Source organism: Camelina sativa, chromosome 5, assembly GCF_030686135.1.
Source record: "Camelina sativa cultivar CO46 ecotype springtype chromosome 5, ASM3068613v1".
Lineage (NCBI taxonomy): Eukaryota > Viridiplantae > Streptophyta > Magnoliopsida > Brassicales > Brassicaceae > Camelina > Camelina sativa.
This window is the reverse complement of record NC_141884.1, coordinates 24,120,926-24,127,827: the sequence shown is the minus strand read 5'-3', so window position 1 is coordinate 24,127,827 and position 6,902 is coordinate 24,120,926. Positions and strand designations below refer to the sequence as shown.

Genomic DNA, 6,902 nt, shown 5'->3' with positions numbered 1-6,902 from the left:
ACCTCAAACTCTCCCCCAAACTTAAATCACACAGTCCTCTGTGTGAAAGAAATTTGTAAGAGGATTCAAGATCAAAAACAAAACATAATCTGAGATGCAATGGTATTTACAAGTGAAGGTTATAGTGGTACCTCAAGGGTTGTGGAAGAAGTTGTCCACATCCTCTTGCATGGTGTCAAAGGAGTAGTTGGGTTCTTGTTGGTGACTTGGAGATGGAGATTGGGGCAGCTCGACGATGGCGATCGACCGCCACTCGGTCGAGTGTGTGCTCGAGTGGGGGGGTCGAGCTGGACCACGTGTGTCCCTCTCCTCTTCTGTTTAGACTCCCTTGCTTCCCTGACCATGAAAACACCAAAACAAAAGTCAAAATACCAAAATTCTAAGCAATATATACAGAGATACCTTAGGGACTTCCTCCCTAGTGAGCTTCTTTAGAGTCACTAAGCTTGACTTCTATAGCTCTTCAAGCTTGAGGGGCATCCTTGAGAAACATTGTGCACTTCTCATGTGTCTCCTTCTCTCCCAAATATTTCTTAACTCTCTGCCCATTGACTGTAAACTCACTACCATCTTTGTTGAGAAGTGTGACAGCTCCATATGGTAAAATCTCTTTTATTTCAAAAGGACCTCCCCATCTACTTTTCAACTTCCCAGGGAATAACTTGAGTTTTGAATTGTGAAGCAAGGCTTGATCTCCAGGCTTAAGGTCCTTTATGAGAATCTTCTTATCATGGAAGGCCTTAGTCCTTTCCTTGTAGATTTTGGAGTTTTCATAAGCTTCAAATCTAATCTCCTCAAGTTCATGCAAATCAAGGCTTCTCTTAGCTTGTGCTGTTTCAAGATCCAAGTTCAGAAGTTTGATTGCCCATAGAGCCTAGTACTCAACTTCAACTGGAAGGTGACAAGACTTTCCATACACAAGCTGGAATGGGGTTCTTCCTATAGGAGTTTTAAAAGCTGTTCTATAAGCCCAAAGTGTTTCATCAAGCTTACTAGACCAGTCCTTCCTTGTTGCTCCTACTATTCTTGATAGAATGGCTTTGATCTGATTGTTTGACACCTGAACTTGCCCACTTGTCTGAGGGTGATAGGCTGTAGACACCTTGTGCTTAACTCCATATTTCCTTAGCATTCCTTCAAAGATCTTGTTGATGAAGTGTGTTCCTCCATCACTTATCACAACCCTTGGGATTCCATACCTTGGGAAGATTATGGTCTTGAAAAGTTTAAGAACCACCTTGTGACCATTTGAAGGGGGATTAAAAGGTCCCATGAAATCAATTATCCACACATCAAATATCTCAACTTCAAGAATTGGATTTTGAGGTATCTCATTCCTTCTTGTGATATTTCCCATTCTTTGCAAGCATCACACTTTGTGATGAACTTATGAGTATCCTTGAATAATGTAGGCCACCATAGGCCAGCTTGCAAGACTTTCTGGGCTGTCTTGAAAGTTGCAAAATGTCCTCGATAAGCAGAGCCATGGCAATGTCCTAACACTACTTCAACTTCTTTTTCCGCTAAGCACCTTCTAAACAATCCATCTGATCCCTTCTTGTATAAGTAAGGTTCATCCCAATTGTATCCATTGATGTCTTTGAGGAGCTTCTTCTTCCTATAGGGGTCCATGTCTGCTGGGATTTCCTCACACACCTTGTAATTGACAATATCAGCATACCAAGGCAGATCCTCACTCTCTAGTGCCATCCACTCTTCCATCTCGTCCTGCTCGATCGGGCACCCGAACAGACTCGGCCGAGTGCCTGTTCGAGTGGTTGGTCGAGTTGTGAGCCGTGTTGTCCCAATCAGCATCAGTTTCTCCTCAGGCATTGAATCATCAATTGGAATCTCCTCTTCTATCCTCATCCTGGACAAGTGATCAGCTGCTCCATTCTCTATCCCCTTTTTATCAACTATTTCCATGTCAAACTCTTGAAGAAGCAAAATCCATCTCAACAACCTTGGTTTTGTATCCTTCTTTGAGTAGATGTGCCTCAAAGCAGCATGATCAGTGTACACAATTACCTTGGACCCTACTAAGTAGCTTCTGAATTTTTCAAAGGCAAATACCACTGTTAGGAGTTCTTTCTCTGTTGTTGAATATCTTCCTTGAGTTTCGTCCAAGGTTCTATTTGCATAATGGATCACATGCAGCCTCTTCTCTTTTTTTCTGTCCTAGGACTGCTCCTACTGCAAAGTCTGAAGCATCACTTATAATCTCAAATGGAAGATCCCAGTTAGGAGCTTGGACTATTGGAGCTGAAATCAAAGCAGCCTTGATCTCCTTGAAAGCCTTCAAGCAATCTTCATCAAAGTTGAACTCAGTTTCCTTGCAAAGCAACCTTGTCAATGGCCTAGCTATCTTTGAAAAATCCTTGATGAATCTTCTATAAAACCCAGCATGACCAAGAAAGCTCCTTATGTCCTTGACTGTTTTTGGTGGTTGAAGTTGAACCATGACTTCAATCTTTGCCTTATCAACCTCAATCCCTTTCTCTGAAATCTTATGACCAAGAACTATCCCTTCTTCAACCATGAAGTGACACTTTTCCCAATTCAAGACTAGGTTTGTCTCTTCACATCTTTTTAAAACCCTGCATAAATTATCAAGACAAGAAGAAAAGGAGTCTCCATAGACAGAGAAGTCATCCATAAACACTTCAACAACATCCTCAATGAGATCAGAGAAGATAGACATCATGCATCTTTGAAAAGTTGCTGGAGCATTACATAAGCCAAATGGCATTCTTCTATAGGCAAAAGTACCATATGGACATGTGAATGTTGTCTTCTCTTGATCATTAGGATGAATAGGAATCTAGAAAAATCCAGAATATCCATCCAAGAAACAGTAGTGAGTGTGATTAGCTAATCTTTCTAACATTTGATCAATGAAAGGAAGGGGAAAATGATCTTTCCTAGTAGCTGAATTAAGCTTTCTATAATCAATGCACATTCTATGCCCTGTAATGGTTCTAGTTGGAATTAATTCATCATGATCATTCTTTACTACAATGATTCCTCCTTTTTTTGGGACACAATGTACTGGTGAAACCCAAGTACTATCAGAGATAGGATAGATTACACCAGCATCAAGCAACTTAAGGATCTCTTTCTTAACTACTTCTTTTAGGTTGGGGTTTAACCTTCTTTGGGGTTCAATGCTGGAGTAAGATTCATTTTCAAGATGGATTATATGCATGCAAAGACTAGGTGAAAGGCCTTGAATGTCATCCAAAGTATAACCAATGGCTCTCCTATACTTCCTTAGCTCAACAACTAGCAAATAAAGTTCTTTCTTACTCAATTTAGCATTTACTATAACAGGATAAGTAGAGTTCTCACCTAGAAAAAACGTACCTTAGCCCAAATGGGAGAGGTTTGAGCTCTACTTTTGGTGCCTTTAGTTCGGACCAATCATCTGCGTAGGACTCGGCGTTGCACTCGGTCGAGTGGCTTTGGTGCTCGGTCGAGTGCGTGCTCGAGCTGACGGTCGAGCTATCTGAAGTTGCTATTTGAACTGACCAGACTTCCTCTCTTTGTGCAGGTAATCCCTCAAAAACCTCTGGATGATCTGATTCTCTACAGGAATCCAATATTTCTTCATAGGCCTTGGTTTCCTTATGAATGAAACCTTCCTCTCCACTTTTGGTTAAAGCAGTCCTAAGGTGATCTTGTTCAGCTAGTTCTTCCATCAATTTTCCTGATAATTTTTCCATCTCTTCAGTCCAAAAGACTTGCCCTCCAATGGTTGGTTTCTTCATAGCTTCTACAATGTCAAATGTCATTTTGAGGTCCTCTCCCAAGTTAAGATCAATCTTCCCTTGTCTCACATCAATTATTGCTCCTGCTGTAGCTAGGAAAGGTCTCCCTAATATCAAAGGGTCTTTTGGTTCTTCATCCATTTCCAAGACTACAAAGTCTGTTGGGACTTCTACTGCTCCAACTCTAACTGGTAGGTCCTCCAAAACACCATGTGGTAGTCTTATTGATCTATCAGCTAAGATCAAAGATATATTGCATGGCTTGTACCTTGTAAACCCTAGGCGCTTAGCAACTGATAGATGCATTAGGCTTACTGAGGCTCCCAAATCACATAGGCATCTGTTGAAGGTTAAAGGGCCTATAGAGCAAGGTAGAGTAAAGGAACCAGGATCTGTTAGCTTTTGAGGATTCACTTGCTTTGTGATGATAGCACTGCACTCTTGGCTAAGAATCACCATCCCCTGAACTTCTTTGATCCTTTCCATCACAGCATCTTTCAAGAATTTCTGGTAAGGAGGAATCATCACAAAGGCATCTATTAGAGGCATTCTAAGCTCAATCTCTCTAACTTGTTTGTCAAACAATGCCTTGTATTTCTCAACCATCTGGTTCTTAAATCTCCCTGGGAAAGGTAGTGGAGGCTTGTAAGGAGGAGGAATGAATCAGACTTCTTATTCTTTGTGATGATAGCACTGCACTCTTGGCTAAGAATCACCATCCCCTGAACTTCTTTGATCCTTTCCATCACAGCATCTTTCAAGAATTTCTGGTAAGGAGGAATCATCACAAAGGCATCTATTAGAGGCATTCTAAGCTCAATCTCTCTAACTTGTTTGTCAAACAATGCCTTGTATTTCTCAACCATCTGGTTCTTAAATCTCCCTGGGAAAGGTAGTGGAGGCTTGTAAGGAGGAGGAATGAATCAGACTTCTTATTCTTTGGAAGTAACTGTCTTAGTTCTTTCCTGAGAGGCTGCTCGATCGGGTGCTCGATCACACACTCGGTCGAGTGAGTGGTCGAGTGGCTGGTCGAGTTCGACATCATTTTCATTTTGAGTCTCTTCTTGTTGAAGATCACCACTGTCCTCAGTGTCTGGTAACGCTCCCTCTCTTGTTGGTAGAACCCTTCCACTGCGTAGATTGATAGCATGAGCAGATTCTATAGAGTGCATAATGGCCTTGCCTTTGTTGTTTGGGGCATTAGCTTATTGGTTCTCCATGGTCTCAATCTTGGAAGTTAGTGTGTCAAACTTGGCATAAAGTTCACTGTAAACATCTGATATCCTCCTGTTTAACTCAGCAAATCTGTTTGCTGCCTCAATCTTTCCTTGTGTTTGCCCAATCAACAACTGTTGCATCATAGCTCTTAAGTCTTGTTCTTGGCCTTGGTTAGTCTGAAACCCTGGTGGGAGACACAACTGTGGCTGGAACACTTGATGTTGTTGTTTGGGGACATAGTTTTGTTGTTGTTGAGGCTGTTGAGGTGGATACACTTGGTCTTGTGGATTAGCTACATTGGTGCTCCTATAGGAGAGGTTGTTGTTCTTGAACCCTCCTTGGTTGTAGCCTTTGAATCCACCCTGGTTTTGCAGATAATAGAGCTCAGCAAATTCATTCTCCCTCTCTTGAACTGGAACCTCTTCTTCACCAATGAAGTGAATTGACTTTTGTTGGCTAAGAAGGATCTTTTCAAGCTTCTCATTGACCATCTTCAAGTCCTTCTTGTACTTGTCCTCTTGATCAGTTAAGGATGACCTTATGGTTCTGTCATAGTCCTCATTATAGTTTCCATCTGACTGAGCAAGATTCTCAACTAGTTCCCAGCCTTCTTCCACATTCTTGTTAAGGAAATTGCCATTAGAGGCTGTGTCAAGAAGCATCCTAATCTTGGGAAGCACTCCTCTGTACAATGTGCTAAGTAGGGACTCATTGCTGAAGCCATGGTGAGGACACTGAGTCTGAAATCCTTTGAACCTCTCCCAAGCTTCACAAAAGCTCTCATTGTTCCTTTGAGCAAACCTAGAAATTTCATTCCTCAATCTAGGAGTCCTTGCATTTGAGAAGAATTTTGCCAAGAAAGCCTTCTTGCAAGCATCCCATGTGGTTATTGCTCCAGTAGGAAGAGTCTTCTCCCAAAGGTGAGCCTTGTCTCCAAGTGAGAATGGGAAGAGCCTCAACTTGAATCCATCTTCACTCACTCCATTAATCTTGGTAAGACCACATATTCTATCAAACTCATCAAGGTGATCTAGTGGATCTTCCATTGGCAACCCATGGAACATGTTGGCTTGAATCATGGAGATCAATCCACTCTTGATCTCAAAATTATTATTAGGAATTGTAGGAGGCACAATACCAGCTCTTTGGTTGTGTGTGTTGGGTGCATCTCCAGCACCAATGTGCCTAGGTCTCTGCTCATGGTTAGCTTGTTGCTCCATGATGACTTAATCCTCTTGCTGAACTTGAACTACTCTTCTTCTATGATTTCCCAAACCTTTTTGCAGCCTATGGATGTTGTCAAGAGGCTTTTGAAGATTGTCTTTCCCCTTAGACCTTGTGTGCATCAACAGACACGAGTACAGACTCGAACAGGTACACAGTTGAGCTCAGGCTCGTGTAGGCGTTCAAGGCGACTGGGAAGTGGTGTCCATATAGAGACCGCTTCTGACTCGATTAGGTGCTCTATCACTGCTTGGTCGAGTGGTGGTCGAGTGGTTGGTCGAGTGGGTACCTGAAACTCAAGACAACCCAGCAACAGAAGATTCGAATCCAGCAACTTCACAAGTGTATAAACGAACTTAATCTTAGACTAATATGGATCCTAAATGTCACAAAAACACACTCAAATGGGGAACGGTGCCAAATTGAAACAAGGTTTTTCTATGGTGGTGAATGATGATGAATGTATGCAATGGTGAGATATGAATGAATGGATGGTAAGGTGTTTCAATTCCCCTTATGCAGTTGCAGTATAAGAGGTGTCAATCCTATCTGAGTGTCTGTGAACAATTAAGACATGCATATGAGACTAAGTCAAGCCAAATGTAAAGGATGTTTGTCACTAACAATCTTATGATGAAAATGCAAAGTGCAGAAAGTAAAACTACAAGAACTAGATGCTAAATGTAAATGGAA

At 41.7% G+C, this 6,902-nt stretch overlaps 1 non-coding gene and 1 pseudogene across 1 annotated transcript; one reads left to right on the top strand and one right to left on the bottom strand.

Annotated features, from left to right (window-relative positions):
* Window positions 1-874: 874 nt before the first annotated feature.
* LOC147944260 (uncharacterized) lies at window positions 875-3,722 on the bottom strand (annotated as a pseudogene).
* A 1,980-nt stretch (window positions 3,723-5,702) lies between these two features.
* LOC147944259 (small nucleolar RNA R71) lies at window positions 5,703-5,809 on the top strand. Its single transcript, XR_015558716.1, has one exon. It is a non-coding gene; the product is annotated as a small nucleolar RNA R71 (small nucleolar RNA).
* Window positions 5,810-6,902: the final 1,093 nt, after the last annotated feature.